This window comes from Oreochromis aureus, linkage group 16, assembly GCF_013358895.1.
Source record: "Oreochromis aureus strain Israel breed Guangdong linkage group 16, ZZ_aureus, whole genome shotgun sequence".
Classification (NCBI taxonomy): domain Eukaryota; kingdom Metazoa; phylum Chordata; class Actinopteri; order Cichliformes; family Cichlidae; genus Oreochromis; species Oreochromis aureus.
The window spans coordinates 31,520,828-31,543,289 of NC_052957.1; positions in this window are offsets into that span (position 1 = coordinate 31,520,828).

Consider the following 22,462-nt stretch of genomic DNA (forward strand, 5'->3'; position numbering starts at 1 on the left):
TAACACCATGGTGATTTGACAGCCCCCCACCAGATGGTTGCTCCACAGCAAAACTTGCAATATAAAACCTGATCAGAGATTAAAGATCCCTTTTGCAGAATCCATAGGCCCCCATCTGTCCATTTATTAAGCCATAACCAAATCATGAAGGATCGGAAAAAATGAATAATCTTTGTGCAAATACAACATCCAGTGCTTGATCTCGAGGCTTACAGATTTCATGCTGTTTTCCACAAAATTGTTTCCAAATGCTGAATTCAATGAAGTTCCATAAATCTTAAATATAATCTGCATTTTTAAGAAACTTGTATAGCAAATGCAAATAGCAAGCCAACATTAAACTGCCTTTCATCAGAAAACACTACTTCATCAGCTTGTCAACTTAATACAAATACATCAAACTGGAATTTAAGTTGAACAAAGATCCAAAAATCTATCCTTGCTTCTTTATTTTTTCTTTTGGCTTCACTTAAGGTTTTCTTTGTTCAAGAATTCAGTTTATGAAATTATATTGAAATATTTTTCTGCATCTATGCACAAAGTTTTAGCAATTCTTTCCACCTAAAATCAACACAAATCAAAACACTTTGAAGCCCTAGCTCTCAAAGGCCAAGAACCATAGTATTTTATTTTATTTTATTTCTATCAACTTTCTATCAAGCCTTAATATTTCTCCTCCATACACATGACAAAATTTACTGTGTAGCCACATCACTAGTAGAAGAATTGCTGTTCTTTTCAGGTTTGTTCAAAAATGTGGTTAATATCTGACCAGGCAGTCTTTAAATATCGAGATGAAACACTGAAGCGAGTCAGAGGAGGGCTTCCAGTCAATAAAGGAGTGGGTTACAGTATGTTCAGTCTGGCGTGCATTGTGCAGAGGGAGATACACAGAGGCCTTTTGTGGCTTGAAAGGTTGTTGACTCCAATAAGCCAGTGGTTGAAACAACAACTGTGATCTAATCTACAGATATTCGTTTCATTTCTGGCATCGCAAAATTTAGTCAGGAGCGCCATCTTCTGGCAAGTTTGCAGAATGAACAAAGGTTGACTCATCAATATAAAATTTAGTGGTAACAACAAAAAAAGAGAGAGGGAAATATTGTATTGACCTTATGTTTTCTTCAAAGTACACTCATAAATAGCTGTATTAAAATCAGATTGAACAGATTGCATATGCAGATCCAGATGCAAAATGTCAATCTGATAAAAGGATGTTCCTTGCTTTTTCCAAATTTTGTATCTTTGCATTGTTTTGACAGGTACTTTTATTCTGCTGTTTACATTCAGCTCTTCTTCTGTTTTCACTTCTGTTTTTTTAACCAGAGTGTTGTGCTGGATTCAAGTCAAAGGACATATGACCATATTTAAGATTTGACTTCTGTTGGCCAGGCTCGTTGAAACTGGAAATCATATTATTAAAGGCTACAAATTTCCATTCATAATGACATATATAGGTGTCATCCCTCAGTACCCTTTTCCCTCTTGTGGCCTATAAAGCCTCATTCCCACCTTGATGCCTTACAGTGTAAGTCCTATGTAGTCACAGTGATGGTCCAAACATGCTAGAACCCAAGCTATCTTAGCCATACAAGTAGAATTGTAATCTTAGGAGCATAAATAATAGAGAAATACATTAAATACCAAGTATAAAATTGACCCTTGATCTTTGAAAAGCCAAGAGCTGGTGGGAACAAAAAAAGTGTCTATCTAAGATGGTATTTATATAGTTAGTATTTTTAGGCTAGAAAATGCTTATAATTCTGGAAAAAAAATAAATAAATAAAAAAAATATATATATATATATAATATAATATAATATAATGAAATTCCTGCGATATAAATTTACAGTTACATCTGTGATGTTGATGAGTCTGCCAATGGGAAACCGCGATGTGTCGAGGGAATAATTTATCTCTAAAATTAGAAACATCCTGTCTCAGAGTGATGCTTAAAAACTACTTCATGCATTTATTACTTCCAGGCTGGACTACTGTAATTCATTATTATCAGGTTGTCCTAAAAACTCTCTGAAAAGCCTTAAGTCAATCCAAAATGCTGAAGTGACAGGGACTAGAAAGAGAGAGCATATTTCTCCTTTATTGGCTTCCCTTCATTGGCTCCCTGTTAAATCCAGAACCGAATTTAAACTCCTTTGCCTCACACACAAGGTCTTGAATAACCAGGCCCTATCTTATCTTAAACACCACATCCAACCATATCACCCCAATAGAGCACTTCGGTCTCAGAGTACGTGGGTAGTTGAATTTTTTCTTAACATTTCATAATGCCACTGTGTTCTCAAACATCATGGTTTTCCATGTCCTAATATGCATGTATTTAAAGCTGCCAGAAGGGGGCACTAAACAGTCCATTTTTTCACTGCATGTTGTAGGTCTACACAAAATAATCTATTGCATGTTAGATTTTTATTATATTTACAGAGTGAGACAAAAGCTCACATAAGCTTGTTTCCTGTGTGCAACCAAACCATTAACAGAGAGGTAATAGCTGATGAAGCTTACTGTCTGAAAAAAAAGGCTGACTACTGCAGCTTCAGTATATGGCTGAAAATACAATTTTGAAAATGCAAGCAATTGAAAGTAGAGATATTTGTGTTCAAATTTAGGAAAAAAGTAAAAGCTGATTATTGCATATGCTGTGGTGTTGTTTATTGACTATACAACTGTCATTTTCATTTTAGAAAATGTTTTGTCTGTGGTCAGCAGTGTTGTTGCTTTTATATTATAGTTTTAGGCCCATTTTAACTCCAGTCTGTTTGGCTTTACCTGGCTTAATATTATAGCCTACAACTCAGTGCAGGGTACAGTGAGGTCTATATAATGGCACAAATGATAATCTTTTAAATGTTTACAATTTTCGTTACCTATTATTTCTATTTTTATCTTCTGTTGTACCTCTTTTATTTCTGTGGAAGAACCATGACCTAAAAATTCTTCTAATAAGACACCTTGATTAGAAGAAGCTGGTGACTTACAGGCAGAGCCCCTCCTGCTGCCACATTCTTATCCTTTCTCTGACTGAGAGTATTTTGGGCAATATGTGAGGAAAATAGTTCATTAAACAATTATATTATTTACAAAACACATGTCGCATTTAGCCTTTTTCTTAAAATACTAACCAATTAAATAGAATATGAAAATGGAAACAATTCAACATTAAATGTACCTTGTTTGTCATTTGATATAAACAATAATGCACTCAATGCTCCTGTCTGCTCAAATTTCAATGTGCAAAAAAAAAAAAATCCCGCAATTATGTCCCTTCATACTTCCTTTCTCTATCAGCATTAATTCTGGCCTCAACCAGGGCATCAATGTTCATGAGCAGATGTGACCAGGTGTATATTTCATGTATCTGATGCAGCACCGATCCGCTGAGGATGACTTTTATTGCATTACAAACTCAGAGAAAATAAACAAATACTTAAAAAAACAAACAAACAAAAAATCCTCTTTATACCAAAAAGAGCACGATGCAAACGTTCCTCAAAAAATCTGGATTGGAGGAGGTAAGAAGAGAAGCACACTCACAACAGTGAGTGTCTAGAACCATCTGTAAAACATTGTTTTGGACTGCATTTCAGCAAGTGATGCTTGTGCTTTCATACCCTCCATGTGTTACTTTTAAACTGTTTTAATTAGTATACCCTACAGCTTTAAAATTGTACAATTTTTGAAAAATAGGGCACTTTTGAATCATTTAAGAACATTGTTTTTGTCACGTTGGTTTCAAGTTTTAGGGCCAGCTATTTAGCCCACCAGCAGCCAATGATTTCAGAATATGACATGTTTATGCTCTGTCTCAGTTTCTGCTGCAGCTCTGTTTCATTTTACAGTTCAAATCCTCCTGATGCTTTCATACACTCGCTCATCTTTAAAATTTCTCAGTGTTGTATTCAACTAAACTCAGGCAAAACTGAGAGTATTTTTTATATAAAGTACTTTACACTAAGTATAAATAGAAACACTTTTGATGCTGTGGTCACAGATAAATGAATTTGTTGCATTCATGCTGTAGTTTGAGGCCCATTTTTAATTCATTGTAACCTTTGATTCTTAATAAAACTAGATTAATATTATACTGTACAACTCAAATGTAATGCAATTATATAACAATTAAAAATATTCATCTTTTAAAAATATTGCATTTTTATTTTGTCATAAATATGTCAACCATACAAATGTAGCTTTCGCCTACTATATCTTTCGAAGATAAGCATTTTGCAACTTGTCTAATAAAAGAATGTGAATTTTTCAGAAAGCTGTAGTACCTTGCCATTTTATTTTATATACTGACTAATTAAGTATTAGTCATAGTCATAATAGTATATGAAATTGTAAAGAAAAAAATCCCTTCTTTAGCATCAATGATAGTGGCCTCAACAGAGCATGTGCAGATGGGACTGGGTGTATATTTCATGTATGTGTTCAGATGCACCACCTTCCCTTTGAGGAGGACTTTTATTTCATTGCAAAATCAGACAAATAATCGGATAACCATAAATGTCCTGCATATGTAATAATTTGCAATCTTTATCATTTCTCTTATAAATTATAAATTCTCCTAAAGAGACAGAAAAGATTTTAACTGCTGCTTGTTCAGTTTTGCTTTACATTAAGGAAAGATTTCTTTCTTCTACAGTATGCTGACCTCACAGGAGCCAGGCTGCAGTATCTGTAGTGTGACAGTTAGTTTCACAGCTTTTCTAAACCAGGGGTAGAACATAGCATAAATCAAAGGGTTTACACAGGAGTTAAAATAATACAGATAGATCACAATGGTTGCAGACGAGCTACTGAGCAACTTTCCTCCAAAAACAAAAATACAATAATGAGGACAGAAACATATTAGAAACACAAGAACAAGAACACCCAGAGTCCTGGCTGCTTTTAACTCTGATTTCTTTGTTGTTAGAGTCACTGAGAGCTGCATTGTGACAGCTGTAACATGAGAGCGCATGGCACGGGCCTGAGACACAGCCACCACAAATACTCTCATGTACAGAACTATGATGACAGTAACAGGAATAATAAAGGTTAAAACAATGTCAGTGGTTCCTGCAATGTAGTCTACGAGAATTTTACATTCTCCATAACAGGAAATATGTTGCCCTGGTTTAACCAGTTCATCCTTTATGAGCAAAATGTTGTAGATAACAGAGCAGAGCCAACACAGACAGACACAGAGTTTCACTCTTCCATGAGTTATTCTGGTGGGGTAATGCAGAGGGTCACAAATAGCCACATACCTGTCAACTGATATCAGCACCATGATGCCCACTGAGGCAGAGGTAATAATGAAGGATACATAAGTATAGACTAAACATGTGAGCTGACCAAGAAACCAACAAACTTTCTTTCGGATGATATTTGCAGGCATCAACAACAAACCAATGAGAAAGTCTGAGACAGCCAGAGAGAGGAGGAGGATGTTAGTGGGTGTGTGGAGCTGTCTGAAAGAAGAGAGAGAAACAAAATCATTTGAAAAATCTGAAAATAATTCAATTATAGGTTTAGCATGTTCAAGTGTAGACAGAAGATAAGTTGTAGGAGACTGAATGTAAAGATTACTGGTAGGAGAAGGAATATGGTATGAAGTACCTCATATAATGAATATCTAAACTCATAAAGTCTGTCATCTAATGTTATATTAACATCTAATATATACAGATCATTATGTAAAAATAGTCTACCAGTTAAAATGTAAGTCTAGTCCATATATGAGTAAAATCATGTATTTACTCAAACCGACTCTGACTTGTAAAACTACAGTAACGGTTAAAAAAGTGAAACTCTGCCTGAAGTGGGAGACTGCGATGATGACGAGCAGGTTGAGAGTCACAGTTAGCAGAGACATTGAGAACACAACAATATAAGGAAGCAAAACTTGAGACAGAGGAGTTGTAGGCTTCTTGCAGGAGATGTTGAAGAGTTGTGGAAAGCAGAGCTCTAATCCATCCTGTGTATCCATCTCCACAGACCTGCAGAGAGCTGCAGCTCTGGCAGAGTTGTGACCAGAATTAGCGATATAACTAATCCCCATGTCACATCCTTTCAACTCCTCCCCTCTTCTTTCTTTCAGTTTTTGTTGGACATTGATTTCCCCCTTCCCTTCGTCTTGGCCAATAGCTTCACTACTTTCTTCCTGTAGTCCTGCCTCTCTCTCTCTTTTCAACCTTCCTTTTGGATATGTTGTACTTGTGGTTTTTTTTTTTGTGTCCTAATCTCTCTCTCTGTGTTCATTTTAGGTCAGAAATGGAAGTCTCAGTTATTTAATTGACTCAACTTGTCAATCGGTAGGCCCACAAAACCCCTATACAGGATGTTGATTTCAGCTCGCTGATAAAAAAAAAAGTCCTAATCCCTGATCCTATGAGTCTCACCCAGTGGATAATGCAGGATTCTGACATTGATGTGGGTGAGGGGACTCGCCCAGTACTAAGTACCTCGAAATCAGCCAGGTGTTTTCCATACAAACCCTGATAAGACGTATCCTGAGTAGCCCATCAGTCTCACCTGTTAACCTGTTATTTAACATGGCACTTGTTATTTCTGGTATTATTTTAGTAGCTTGGAAGACAAGGTAACCTGTAAGAGCTATTTGCACTTATAAAAAATAATCCTCAGACTTCTACCTTTATTGTTTCACTAAAGGTGAAAAAGTGAATGTCCACAATTTAGGCTTTAATTGCAGGAAATTTTATTAAAGGAATTCAGCAAAACAAAGGCAAAATCAAATAATGAAGATCACAAAAAAATATTGAAATCAATTAAACTTTACTCATCTAACTAAGAAACTCCTAGTTTATTCTTATTTTTGGTGAGGAGAGGTTGAAGGAGGGATGAGCACAGCCAGGCCTAGAGAGCTCAGCTAGGCATTCAAGTTGTTGACATTTAATCATCCGATGTCCACTCACACCTCATCTCTGTCTGTCTACCTGAATTACATGATTTAAAACAAAGTTTAACCTTTTAAACTTTAAAATCAGTTCATTACACTACATTTGTTATTCTTAACAATAAGAATTCACATTTACATCGTATTTAAACATTCACTCACATAGAGATATAATTCATCTCAGTTTTATTCAGTTTATGTAATTATACATCAATTAGATTTGTCTGTAGCACATTTTTGCTTGAACATTTATTAATAATTCAAATTCATATTAATAGTTTCTGTTACTTTTTAAAACTCTGTCAACCATTTATTTATTTATTTTATGAAACTTCTTTTATTAAATCATACATTTTGTAAGTCAGACACTCTGAGATTAGGTGCTTCAGAGTGTTGCTTCACCAACACACACATACACCCACACACACACTCTGATAGATTTCAATCACATAAAGTTGGATATTAAGACTTTTTAGCCTCTATTAGCTGTTATGTAGAGGTATCCAGGGTGGCACTCCAGTCTCTTTCTACCCCAGGTGTCACGACACACTCCACACAGGAGTCATCAGTGACACAGGGCTATAGACGGGTTTGCAGCTACCTGGCAACAAGGCCAACTTGAAAAGCTGGAATCTTCCATCTGAGTAGCCACAGCAACAATTTGGTGATTAAAGCAATCATGTAGTGGTTTTTGGTGATGCTGTTTTCAACCAGTCTGACCCAGTGATAGCCAGCAACCACTCAGCAAACAGTGGGAGAATGCACATTTTGTTGCTAGTGACAGGAGGTTGCCAGTGGGTTGTCAACCCTTTTCTAGGCCTGTATAATTGAAACCATAGAGTACTAAGCACTATTTGACAACCAGTGCTGGGGTTATTACTCAAGAAATGTAATTTATTACACATTACTTGTTAAATGTCTTAAAATTAATGTAGTACATTATTGATAGAGAAAGTAATTTGGTAAACCACTTGGTACATTAAAGAGAGATTTCTTTCTTCTACAGTATGCTGACCTCACAGGAGTCAGGCTGCAGTATCTGTAGAGTCACAATTAGTTTCACAGCTTTTCTAAACCAGGGGTAGAACATAGCATAAATCAAAGGGTTTACACAGGAGTTAAAATAATACAGATAGATCACAATGGATGCAGATGAGCTGTTTAGAAACTCGTCTCCAAAAAGCGAAACAATGTAATATGGGCAGAAACATATTAGAAACACAAGAACAAGAACACCCAGAGTCCTGGCAGCTTTTAACTCTGATTTCTTTGCTGTTAGAGTCACTGAGAGCTGCAGTGTGACAGCTGTAACATGAGAGCGCATGGCACGGGCCTGAGACACAGCCACCACAAATACTCTCATATACAGAACTACGATGACAGTAAGTGGAATTATAAAGGATAAAACAAGGTCAACAAATCCTGCAATGAATTCAATGAAAATTATACATTTTCCATAACAAGAATTATGCTTGCCTGGTTGACTTAGATCATCTATTAAAATCACATAGCTGTAGAAAACAGAGCAGAGCCAACACAGACAGACGCAGAGTTTCACTCTTTTGTCAGTGATTCTGGAGGGGTAATGCAAAGGGTCACAAATAGCCACATAACGGTCGACTGATATCAGCACCATGTTGCCCACTGAGGCAGAGGCAACGATGTAGGATACATAATTATACAGAGAACATGTGAGCTGACCAAGAAACCAGCATGCTGTATTTCGCAGGATTTCTCCAGGCATAAACAGAAGACCAACGAGAAAGTCAGTGACAGCCAGAGAGAGGAGCAGGATGTTAGTGGGTGTGTGGAGCTGCCTAGAAAGACAGGAAAATATAATTTAAAAAAATCAACAGAAAGAAATTATTCACACAGGTGTAACAAATCAGGTATAGACTTGTAAAGCCACAGCAGCAGGTAAACAATATGAAACTCTGCCTGAAGTGGGAGACTGCGATGATGACGAGCAGGTTGAGAGTCACAGTTAGCAGAGACATTGAGGACAAAACAATATAAAGGAGCAAAACTTGAGACAGAGGAGTTGTAGGCTTCTTGCAGGAGATGTTGAAGAGTTGTGGAAAGCAGAGCTCTGCTCCTTCCTGTGTATCCATCTCCACAGACCTGCAGGGAGCTGCAGCTCTGGCAGAGTTGTGACCAGAATTAGTAATATAACTGATCCTCACACCACATCCTCTCAACTCCTCCCCTCTTCTTTCTTTCAGTTTTTGTTGGACATTGATTTCCCCCTTCCCTTCGTCTTGGCCAATAGCTTCACTATTTTCTTCCTGTAGTCCTGCCTCTCTCTTTTTTCTACCTTCCTTTTGGATATGTTGTACTTGTGTTTTTTTTTTTTTATTTTGTCCTAATTCTCTCTCTGTTAATTCTAGGACAGAAATGGAAGTCTCAGTTATTTAATTGACTCAACTTGTCAATCGGTAGGCCCACAAAACCCCTATACAGGATGTTGATTTCAGCTCACTGATAAAAAAAAGTCCTAATCCCTGATCCTATGAGTCTCACCCAGTGGATAATGCAGGATTCTGACGCTGATGTGGGTGAGGGGACTCGCTCAGAACTAAGTACCTCGAAATCAGCCAGGTGTTTTCCATACTAACCCTGATAAGACGTATCCTGAGTAGCATATCAGTCTCACCTGTTAACCTGTTTTTTAACATGGCACTTGTTATTTTCTGATATTATTTTAGTAGCTTGGAAAGCAGGGTAACCTGTGAGAGCTATTTGCACTAATAAAGAATAATCCTCATTATTACAGCAATAAAGGATGAATGTGGAAACATACTTACCACCCCAAATTATATTAATATTCAGTTCAGTCATTTTATTAAAATTTGTATACTTCTGAAGCCTGTAATGCAGCCTTAGTGGAAGATTTTTTTGTAATTTGGCTATGCACACTCCAGACTGAGACAGAGTCCAGCCCCTCTCTAGGAGACTGGTTCCAGAGCCCAAGCCATGCGTAGAGGTGAGCCCGACTATATCTAGCCGGTACCTCTCAACCTCACGCACTAACTCAGGCTCCTTCCCCACCAGAGAGGTGACATTCCATGTCCCTATTGCCAGTCTTGGCAGCCGGCGATCAGTCCGCCAGGGCCTCTGCTCCTGGCCGCCGCCCAGCACACAATGCACCCGACCCCTATGGCGCCTCCTGCGGGTGGTGGGCCTGCGGGAGGATGGGCCCATGTCTCCTCTTCGGGCTGTGCCCGGCCGGGCCCCATGGACTAAGGCCCGCCACCAGACGCCGCCCTCGGGCACCCTCCCGGCCTGGCTCCAGGGCGGGGCCCCGGTAACCTATCCCGGCAGGGTAAACTGTTCCTCGATGTTTTCTTCATAAGGGTCTTCTGAATCGCTCTTTGTCTGGTCCCTCACCCAGGACCAATTTGCCATGGGAGACCCTACCAGGGGCAAAGCCCCAGACAACATAGCCCCTGGGATCCCTGGGACACACAAACCCCTCCACCACGATAAGGTAGCGATTCACGGAGCCGAGTGTGAAGCAGCGGGAATGAGGATCAGCACCTCCAAATCTGAGGCCATGGTTCTCAGCCGGAAAAGGGTGGAGTGCCCACTCCGGGTCGGGGATGAGTTCCTGCCCCAAGTGGAGGAGTTCAAGTATCTCGGGTCTTGTTCGCAGTGATGGGAGAAGGGAGCCGGAGATCGACAGACGGATTGGTGCTGCGGCTGCAGTGATGCGGACGCTGCACTGGTCCATCGTGGTGAAGAGGGAGCTGAGTGTAAAAGTGCCGAAGCTCTCAATTTACCGGTCGATCAACGCCCCTGCCCTCACCTATGGCCACGAGCTGTGGGTAGTGACCGAAAGAACGAGATCGCGGATACAAGCGGCAGAAATGAGCTTCCTCGAAGGGTGGCTGGCCTCTCCCTTAGAGATAGGGTGAGAAGTTCGGCCATCCGGGAGGGGCTCAGAGTAGAGCCGCTGCTCCTCCACATCGAAAGGAGCCAGTTGAGGTGGTTCGGCATCTGACAAGGATGCCTCCTGGGCGCCTCCTGGGTGAGGTGTTCGGGCATGTCCCACCGGGAGGAGGCCCCGGGCAGACCCAGGACATGCTGGAGAGATTATATCTCTCGGCTGGCCTGGGAATGCCTTGGTATTCCCCCGGATAAGCTGGAGGAGGTGGCTGGGGAGAGGGAGGTCTGGGCTTCTCTGCTTAGGCTGCTGCCCCCGCGACCCGGCCTCGGATAAAGCAGATGAAGATGGATGGATGGATGGATGGGCTATGCACACTCTCATTCGGATAAATCCAAATTGTGTAGTGAGGTATGGTCCGAGGTGCTGTGCGGACGCACCTGCACAGCATCCGCTATCACGCCCGCCATGTTTAAAACCACAGAGAAGCAGGGGTTGAGAGAGTTGTGGTGTGACGTTATGTGCAGCTGGTGGCTTGTGAGCTGCAGTCGGAATGAATAAAGAGGACTCTGATTAACGATTTCTGGCCCTGCCATGTCTAGTTCACACCACAGTGGTGCCAAAACCCAGGACGCGGCACTGTGGGTCCACGCCAGAGCCAGGACAGGGGGGAGCTGGCCCAGATGGTGCCCGAAATGGCGGCAACCCAGCGGGAGCAGGCGATGGAGGCGCGACACCAGCAGGAAGAGCTGAGGGACCAGACCGAGCGTCACCTGGAGAGAATAGCGAACCTGGCGATGCTGCTCCAAGCCTGGTCAACACCGCCGCCGGCACCCCCGGCGTGTATCCTGACAGTGGGGAAGCAGTGGAGGAGCCGGGTGGGGCACCGTGGCAGGCAGACATGGTGGACAAGGTGCACGGGGGACCGCGCCTGCCGGAGGAGGGGGAACAGCTGGGTGAAGGTCTGCTCCTGCTGGGAGCGTTGGAGGAGCTGCTCCAACCGGAGGTGGCGGTCGAGGCACGAGGGTCTGCGCCGGCCAGACGAAGAGGGGCAGCGGCATGAAGGGCTGCTCCAGTCGGGAGCGGTGGAGGAGCCGCTCCAGCCAGGGGTGGACGAAGTGCGAGAGGGTCCGTGCCCGCTGGAGGTGGGGGAGCTGCTCCAGCTGGAGATGGAGGAGACACACGAGGGTCTTCTCCAGCCGGGAGCGGTGGAGGAACTTTTGGGAGACGGAGGTCCCCGTTCCAGGGGAGCCTGTTCGACCTGGGTCCGAGGTCGAGGCGCGAGCTGCTCGACCTCGGTTCTCCTGCTTCTCCTCTGCTCTTCTCCCTGTACACCAACTGCTGCACCTCCACCCACCAGTCTGTCAAGCTAATCAAGTTTGCAGATGACACCACCGTTATCGGACTCATCTCGGATGGGGATGAGTCTGCCTACAGGAGGGAGGTTGAACATCTGGTGTCCTGGTGCAGCCACAACAACCTGGTGCTGAATGCCCAGAAGACAGTGGAGATTATTGTGGACTTCAGGAAGCACACAGGCCCACTCCTCCCCATCATCCTGACTGACACCCTCATCACCTCTGTGGACTCATTCCGCTTTCTGGGTACCACCATCACCCAGGACCTGAAGTGGGAGCCCACCATCACCTCCGTCATAAAGAAAGCCCAGCAGAGGATGTACTTCCTGAGGCAGCTGAAGAAATTCAACCTGCCAACATGGACGATGATGCAATTCTACACTGCAATCATCGAGTCCATCCTCACCTCCTCCATCACCGTGTGGTACGCTGGAGCCACTATCAGGGACAAACAGAGACTGCAGCGTGTTGTGCGCTCTGCTGAGAAGGTGATTGGCTGCAGACTCCCATCTCTGCAGGACCTGTACACCTCCAGGACACTGGGGCATGCAGCTCGGATCACAGCTGACCTTTCTCACCCTGGACACAGTCTGTTTGACCTGCTCCCCTCAGGCAGGAGGCTCCGGTCCATTTGCACCAGAACCTCTCGCCATAAGAACAGTTTCTTCCCCTCTGCTATTGGACTCATGAACAATAACCATATGACTGTTCCCACCACCAACACATGACCCTACACTGTGTTCACAGCATCATTCCATGTTTGCACTGATCACCACCTGCACTCATGTATATATCTATCTACTTAGCACTTTTAATTTTTATTTTATGTTTATTTAAGCGTTGTCTGACAGTATGTTTTGTACTAAGTACCGCAGCAATTTCCTAATGTTGTAAACCTGCTCAACATTTGGCAATAAAACCCATTCTGATTCTGCTCCAGAGTGATGGATGCCGGCCCAGCCGACAGTGCCTGCAGGGTCGTGCCGGCTCGTCAGGTGGCCAGCCTCCAGACCAGCGTCGCTGCCACCACTGGAGGCGTGGGCAGCCTCCGGAAGGGACACAGCCCTGTCGCTATCTTGGAAGCTGGTTGGGGGGAGTAGGTTTGGCCAGATGGCTCCCCGGCCTCAATCGGGCAATGGGGATGTGTGGTGAGGTGTGGTCAGCGGTGCCGTGCGGACACATCTGCATGGCATCCGCTATCACGCCCGCCATGTTTAAAACCACGGGGAAGCAGGGGTTGAGAGAGTTGTGGTGTGACAATATGTGCGGCTGGCAGCTTGTGAGCTGCAGCCGGAATGAATAAAGATGGCTCTGATTAACGATTTCTGGACCCGCCGTATCTCATTCACACCATGTTGCGTGCGTCCCGTCCCCCCCCCCCACCATGGTGGGGGCAAAGGTAGGAAGGAGACAGCAACACCGGACAACCACAATCAATGAAGGAGGAGGACAACAGGTCAGTTAAGAATCGGGCAGGATTTATTGGTTGCTTGCCTTGATAGTCAAACTTAACAACAGAAAAAGGTGGGGGGAGGAGGACTGGGCGGTTGAGCCAAATCAAAGAAAGTAATAAAACAAAAAGAGGTCGATAGCTTCCAGGGCCTAACTAAAACAAAAATGCAAAGCAAAAAGGCCTACCTAGCTGCTCGACAAAAGGTCAGTGAAAACATACAAAAGTGGCATCAACCGCATAACCTAGTGTGTCTAACAGTTTAAAACTACAACCAGTGTATAGGGTACCCCAGCTTACATGTCCAACCTCCCACCACACACAATACAAAGAAGCCTGTTCACAAATGTTTGTCATAAAGCAGAAGCCAGCAGCCCCCAGCTGGCCAGGGAGCTGCTCATTTGTAGTGATCCTCGGAGAGTGATTGGCCAACTGTGCCCAGACCAGCCAATAGACACATGCCAATCAACTTTGAACTGGCCAATAGGTGGAGGCTTGACACCTGAAAGATAAGAAAAAGAACACAAACGCAAAGCCACATCTCTTGGCATGTAACACCCCCACCCTTTAAGAACCAAACTCCGGGTTTGGTGACATCTCTAAACAGCACGGGAGAGTGCATCTGCTACAATGTTTTCTGAACCTTTTTTGTGATGGATATTGAGGGGATAATTCTGAATAATCAGTGACCAACGCATAAGCCGCTGGTTGTGATTATACATTCTAGAGAGGAAAACTAAAGGGTTGTGATCTGTGAATACTTGAACTGAACTCTGACCTGACTCTATATAAACTTCAAAATGTTGCAAGGCCCACAACAAAGCAAGTGTCTCCTTTTCAGTGGTAGAATACCTGAGCTGATGTTTATCAAACTTCCGAGAGAAGTAACTCACAGGATGGTCAATGCCCTGGGTATCCTCCTGGAGAAGCACCGCTCCTGCCCCAACTGCGCTGGCATCTATTTCCAGTTTGAATGGTAAAGAGAAGTTAGGAGCAGATAAAACAGGGGTGCAACAAAGTAAGCCCTTAAGGCTTTCGAAAGCCTGCTGGCAACTCTCAGACCAAATAAACGCCTTTGAGGGACTGGTTAAGTCAGTGAGAGGGGCAGCAACAGAAGAGAAATTCTTACAAAATCGTCGGTAATATCCTGTCATCCCAAGGAAACGCTGCAGTTCCCTCCTGGTGGCTGGTTGGGGGAACTCCCTAATCGCAGTGACTTTGGCATCTGCAGGGCGCACTTTTCCTAGACCAACTTGCTGGCCAAGGTAGAGGACACTGCCTCCAGCAAAATCACATTTGGCAAGGTTCAAAGTGAGAGATGCATTTTCCAGGCTAATGAAGACTTCTTTCAATGTAGCCATGTGGGTTGACCAGTCACTGCTATACACAACAATGTCATCCAAGGATGCTCTGCAGTTAGGGATGTTTCCCAACACTTTATTGACCAGTCTCTGAAATGTTGCAGGGGCATTGCACATGCCAAAAGGCATAACCGTATACTGCAGGAAGTGGTCAGGAGTGACAAAAGCTGAAATGTCAGATGATTGCTGTGTCAAAGGCACTTGCCAATACCCTTTTAACATATCAATGCAGTCATCGATAAGAGGTACGGGATGTGCATCTGGTACAGTGACAGAGTTCACCTTTCGGAAGTCAGTACAGAATCTTGGGCTTCCATCTGACTTCGTCTCTAGAAGACATGGTGAACTCCAAGAGCTGGAGCTTGGAACTGCGAATCCATTCTGAAGAAGATACTCAACTTCCTGTTTTATGATTTCCCTCTTTGTTGGACGAACCCGATAAGCGCGCTGTTTGATTGGTGTAGGGTTAGTCAGCACCACATCATGTTTTATGACAGTGGTTTGAGACGGGATGTCATTGAACAGAGATGGGAATCCCAATATGAGTGTTATGATATCATTGCTCTGTTCAGCAGGAAGGTGGGACAGGTATTGTGATAGTCTTGATGCATTCTCAATCATCCAGGAAGGTAAATCTCCAAAAGTTGAATCTGTTCATCTGGACGTAGCGTTTTGTGGGAGAAACGTTTCGTCACTCATCCAAGTGACTTCTTCAGTCTCAGCTGACTGCAGGTTTCCCCAAACCTTATAAACAGTACATTTGCATAATGACTGAAACCAGCCCACTGAAGGAACAATGGGCTGTGAGGTCAGTGCCAGGAGGATTGCCAGGATTTATACATCGGGGAAACCAAAACAACCTCTAGCGAAGCGGATGGCACAACACAGAAGAGCAACCTCATCAGGCCAGGACTCTGCAGTTTATTTATACCTACAGGCCAGTGGACACTCTTTCAACAATGAGGATGTACACATCCTGGACAGGGAAGAACGCTGGTTTGAGCGCGGAGTCAAGGAGGCCATTTACGTGAAAAGGGAAAGACCATCTCTGAATCGAGGAGGGGCCTAAGGGTACATCTTTCGCCATCTTACAATGCTGTGATTGCAGCCATTCCCCAACTCTCTGTGAATGGTACTCATGGCCATTGATCAGTGTTCTTTGATCAGTGGGTTTTGGTCAGTGATTGTTGATCAATGGTCATGGGAATTTGCATAATTATGATTAAGGAACTGACCTCACAGCCCATTGTTCCTTCAGTGGGCTGGTTTCAGTCATTATGCAAATGTACTGTTTATAAGGTTTGGGGAAACCTGCAGTCAGCTGAGACTGAAGAAGTCACTTGGATGAGTGACGAAACGTTTCTCCCACAAAACGCTACGTCCAGATGAACAGATTCAACTTTTGGAGATATTGTGATAGTGTTGACAATATCGCAGAATTACCTAATCGAGCACTTTGAGGCTCAGCACCCCGTAACACCAACCCATCTTCATCTGGAGTAATCTCCACCTTGGACACGGAAGCCATCGGGGATGTAACCACTTGCTCTTGGACCACAGATGGCACAGTTGAAGGTTCATGAGAGTTGTACAGCTTCATCATGTTGACATGACACACCCGAGTAGGACGTCTGCTGTCTGGGGTCTGAATAATGTAGTTGGTCTTGCTGAGTTTTCTCTCTACAACATAAGGACCAGAGAATTTAACGGAAAGAACGTTCGACAGCCCGCTGGTCAAAGTGTCTCTTCATTTTCGCTTGTGAAGTGGCTAGTGCATTCCTTGTTAAGGAATAGGCCCTCTTTAACCTGTCGTTTAGTGTTTTGACATACTCAGGAAGGCTTTTGGTGTTGTCAACCGGATTAGCCAGCCTCTCTTTAAAAACCTTTAAAGGACCCCTCATCTCATGCCCAAACACCAGTTCACCGGGACTAAACCCCAGAGACTCTTGGGTTGCTTCACGACAGGCAAATAAAACAAGAGGAATACTTTCATCCCAGTCCCGCTGAGAACTATAACAGTGTTTCCTTAACATGGACTTCAAAGTCTGATGAAACCTCTCTAGCGCCCCCTGACTCTCAGGATGGTAAGAACTTGAGGTTATGTGTTCAATGCCTAATGTTTTCAGGGCTTGGGCAAATACTCTAGACTTAAAGTTAGTGCCTTGGTCTGTTTGCACAACCTTAGGCAGACCGAAGGTAGACAAGAATCTCAACAGCGCTTTGACAACAATCTGAGCTGTAATCCTCCATAGTGGGATTGCCTCAGGAAACCTAGTTGAAACACACATGACCGTCAACAGAAACTGGTTTCCAGTTTTAGATTTAGGTAAAGGCCCCACACAGTCAACAATCACTTTTTGAAATGGCTCCTCTACTACTGGGATAGGACAGAGAGGAGCTGGTGGGATTATTTGGTTGGGCTTGCCAGTCATTTGGCATACATGGCATGTACATGCCATGTATGCCAAATGACATGGCAGTATTGAACATCAGATTTCAGTCCTGGCCAGAAGAAATGTTTCAGAATTCTGCTGTATGTCTTGTTAACCCCCAAATGTCCTGACCATGGGTGGTCATGTGCTAAGGACAATACCTGGGTACGATAGGCAGTAGGTACAACCACCTGATAAACGGCAGACCAGTCCGCGTCTTCTGAGACCTCACTCGTCCATCTGCGCATCAGTAGACCTTCATCTGAGAAGTAAGCCAGCTTTTTCTTCTTGGCATCCTGTTGACTGAGGATAGAAGAATAACACTTGGACAGGGTTACATCATTTTTCTGTGCAGTAATGAACTCCTCTCGGGAGACCGGCAAATTCAGGATTGGTTGTGTTTTGTCAGCAGGTGGAATTTTGGCCTGACCCTTAGATCCAGAGGTAAATGTGATCACGTCACCAAAGGGATCTGACCTCATAAAGGAATCAGCCAAGTCAGGACCATACTTTTTTCATCTCAAGGGGGGATGAGTCGGACTACAGAGAGGAGGTCAACAGACTGACTGAGTGGTGTTCAGTTAATAACCTCCAACTGAACACCACGAAAACTAAAGAACTTATCTTGGAATTCAGGAAGGGCAGAGCAGACCCGGCCCCACTTTACATTCACGGGAACTGTGTGGAGAGAGGGTACACTCCATGAGGTTTCTGGGCGTGCAGATCTCTGATGATCTCTCCTGGACTGCAAATACCACGGCAGTGGTAAAAAAGGCCCAGCAGCGTCTCCACTTTCTGAGAGTGCTCAGGAGGAATAACCTGGAGGAGAGGCTGCTGGTGACATTCTACAGAGCCACCATAGAGAGCATCCTAACGTACGGCATAACAACATGGTATGCAGGGTGCTCAGCTGCAGACAGGAAAGTACTGCAGAGGGTCATCAACACAGCCCAGAAGATCACTGGCTGCTCTCTGCCCAGCCTGGAGGTCATTGCAAACTCTCGGTACCTCAGCAGAGCTGGCAATATCATCAAGGACCATTCTCACCCCAGCAATCAACTGTTTGAACTATTACCGTCAGGCCAACGGTACAGGTCACATAAAACCAGGACAGATTCAGGGATAGCTTCTTTCCCAGAGCTATCACCGTAGTAAATAAGCACAAAAACAATTGAACCTGCTTAGCTATATCATACTGTCACTGTCATTATATTATGCTGCTATTCATACTGTCATTATATTAATGCTGCTATCCTGTATATATATCGTACTTACTATTGTTTGAGTACTTACGATTGTTTTATTGTACCTTTTATATTTTACATTTATATTTATTATTGTATTTTGCACCAAGGGAGTGGCACTCCAATTTCGTTGTACCCTGTACAATGACAATAAAGGCTATTCTATTCTATTGTCTGGGCCCTTGTAACTACACAAGCTGGAAAAATGGCAGGCTGGTCTTGGGCTGAGTCAGCGTCTAGCCCTCTGATGCATAGTGGTCACTGGAGTGGACGGCTACTAAAACATACATATCTCTTTAATGCATTGGTTTCTATGGTGGAACTGCATATTAGCCTCTAGAGTGCTCTCTGCTGCCATGCTCCATTGAGGTCAATTCAGTGTTCAGTTAGTGCAACTGCAAGTAAATTTCCTCTGAATCAAAGATGGCAGACAAACTGTCACCCCTGCCGACCACTGCTGGCATATCCTGTCGATCCTTCTATGCTAAAAAGAGCCCAACAGGTAAAAAAAATATGATGATATGCAGTAACACCTAGGGAAGGATATTATCTGTTTGGAATAAGAAATTGTTATGTCAAATATGTAGAAAACTACGATTAGCCATGTGTCCAATGAAGTGGACATCATGCATTACCCACTATATTTTTTTAACATAAGTCATAAATTGCTTCACTGCTTCTTGGGACTATTTTGGTTATAAGTAAGCGTATAATTGTTAAATTTATAAGCTACTCATTTAAAATATATATTTTTGTGCAGATCAGCTGTAGTTTGAGTTACTATAATAATTATTTTAAATTATTTTATCATATTTTGTAGACTTAAAATGCAGCAAAGAATAAGGCAGCGTACAGAATAGTCCAGGAAATTCCATCCAGCTCCAGTGATGATGATTTCATTGATGAGTGCAGTGATGGTGAGTCCAGTGATAAGTCCAGTGATAAGTCCAGGGAGTGAAGGTATGGGTGAGAGCAGGAACCTCAGGCTATATGACAGGCTATATGGTTCGACAGTTCTGTCATCCACATGGTCTCGTCCTGTGCTGGCCAATCCCCTGAAGATGTTGCCAAGAGATGGGTCAAGAAGGAAAAAAAGATGATGATGATCCAAAAGCCCTTCTCTGTGGCCCTTTACAATCAACACATGGGTGGGGTTGATCTTGTTGACCAATGTCTGGCAATGTACCCCCACAGATGTCGAAACAAGAGGTGGTACAGCCGAGTGTTTTTCCATTTTTTGGATGTGACCGACAGAGGTCCTGTCGTTATAGAACTGTGTAGACTCAAAAATGTTTCTCTTGTTGGAGATAGTTTGCCATATTCAGGTGTAGGATTCACAGCTAGGACTGTTGACTGGTTTTGTTATTTACGCCCAAACATTGGGGCTATATGAGTTGAAAGTTCCAAAAAATTGCTGAGATGTTTTTCAAAGGATACAAGCAAACAAGTGTTTGTATATTTACAATAGAACACAAGGTAATTCATTTTTACAGTAAATTCACAGTATTTCATGCTAAGTGCTCGGGCGCATGTAGTCCACTGGAGTGGACAAGTTTATAACTTTATAAAAAAACATATTTTTGGGAAAAAAAGAGTTGAACATTTTTTTTCATGTCCTGAGAAGAATAAAAGCACTTAAGAAAAAAATCTTGACCAAGGCTTTCATAATTCATGCATCAGAGGGCTAGACTCAGCTCGGGTCTGTCTAACACTTCAGGAACGGGCATGACCGTGCCTCCAGCAAGGTCATTACCTAGGATGAAGTCAATACCTGGGATAGGCAATGCAGAATGAATAGCCACTTTAACAATCCCACTGACTAAGGAAGACTAAATGTGAATAGTGTCCAAAGGGGCAGATACAAATCCGAGTTCTACTCCCTGGACAAGGACACTAGACTGGCAAAATGACTCCTCTGAAAACGGTAAGATGTTTTCTCTAATGATGGACTGAGAGGCCCCTGGATCTCTCAGTATTTTTACTAGCTGATGATCTTTTGGATTCCCAGTAAGTGAAACTACACCCTCGAGAATGAATGGTTTGAAACAGGGATCAGGGTGGTTATTGTTCAGTTGAAATGCCCTCCCATTCTCTGTAGCTTTAATCAATCCCACCCCTTTGTGTTGTGAGGATAGATGCTGTTTACGCTTTAATGCCTGACAATCTGCAATGAGATGACCCTTTTTGTGGCAATAAAAGCATTCACGCTCACCATGGGGAGGTGAAGGTAGTCTCACTGGCCTCGCAGCAGAGCGACTAGACTCAAGCCGTGCTGATCGCAAGGCTGTGGACCTATCTGGATGGGAAATAGGGGTAAAAGTGTTCTTATGTGTTAACACAAACTCATCGGCCAACACAGCTGCTTTTGACATTGACGTCAACTTCCGTTCATTTAAGAACATTATGACTCTCTCAGGTAATGAATTTTTAAAATCCTCCAGTAGCATTAACTCGCGCAGAGACTCATAATCATCCCCAACTTCATTAGCAGCACAACACTTATCAAAAAGAGCCCCTTTTTCATGTGCAAACTCAACATATGTTTGACTGCTGGACTTCTTGTGGTTCCTAAATTTCTGCCTGTAGGCCTCAGGTACCAGTTCATAGGCACGTATAATTGTTTCCTTCAACACTTCATATTTCATGCTCTGCTCTAGTGAAAGTGAAGCTACTACCTCCTGAGCTTTGCCCACTAATTTACACTGAAGTAAAATAGGCCACATGTCTCTTGGCCAGTTCAGTGCAGTAGCTACCTTTTCAAAAGCGTTGAAATATAAATCTACCTCAGTCTCACGAAAGGTAGGTACCAGAGCAATATTTTTGCTAACATCGAAACTTTTTGGGGAGACTTTTGGGATTTCTTTAGTGGCAGGTGTTTCCTGCCCTGATGACACCTTCAGTGCTTCCACTTCAAGCTGCTTTATCCTGATTTCTTTTTCAGCTTCTATCTCAAGCCTACGGATCTCCAGCCGGAGATCAAAATCTGCTTTACGCACCTTATCCTTCTCCTGTGCCTCCAACTGTAAGTGTAATAAACGAACCTTAAGCTTTGCATCACCGCTAGATGTCTGGGATTCTGGAGAGAAAGGCTTAAAGCGAGGCAGAGTTTGGGGAGCCGCATCTGACTTAACTTTGGCACCCGGAGGTGTAGCAAGTAGAGCTTGCTCTTCAGTTCTCTCTGGAGAAGCTGGATTAGCAGAGGCTCCAGGGGAAGCTAAGGGATCCTGAGAAGGTACCTCAGTTGTAGCAGGACTAATTAAAATACCCAACCCGATTAACCCCTCCAACAAAGCCTGCTTAATATCCTTCTTCACTCCATATTTTGGTACGGAAAGTTTATACTGGGCAGCAATACTTAACAAGTCGTCTTTGCGACACAAGTCAATTTTTTCAACGCTAGGTTGATTAACAAAATCAAGCAGGTCAAAACTCATCTTTGACTGCAACCATGAAACGTAGACACCCTAAAACCACGACACCCTTTCATTAATTTAGGTTGTCCTCAGCATAATGAGAACCTGGACGAGCCCTCATTTGTGTTACGTGCCCCCCCCCGCCTCCACCATGGTGGAGGCAAAGGTAGGAAGGAGACAGCAACACCGGACAACCACAATCAATGAAGGAGGAGGACAACAGGTCAGTTGAATCAGGCAGGATTTATTGGTTGCTTGCCTTGATAGTCAAACTTAACAACAGAAAAAGGTGGGGGGAGGAGGACTGGGCGGTTGAGCCAAATCAAAGAAAGTAATAACACAAAAAGAGGTCGATAGCTTCCAGGGCCTAACTAAAACAAAAATGCAAAGCAAAAAGGCC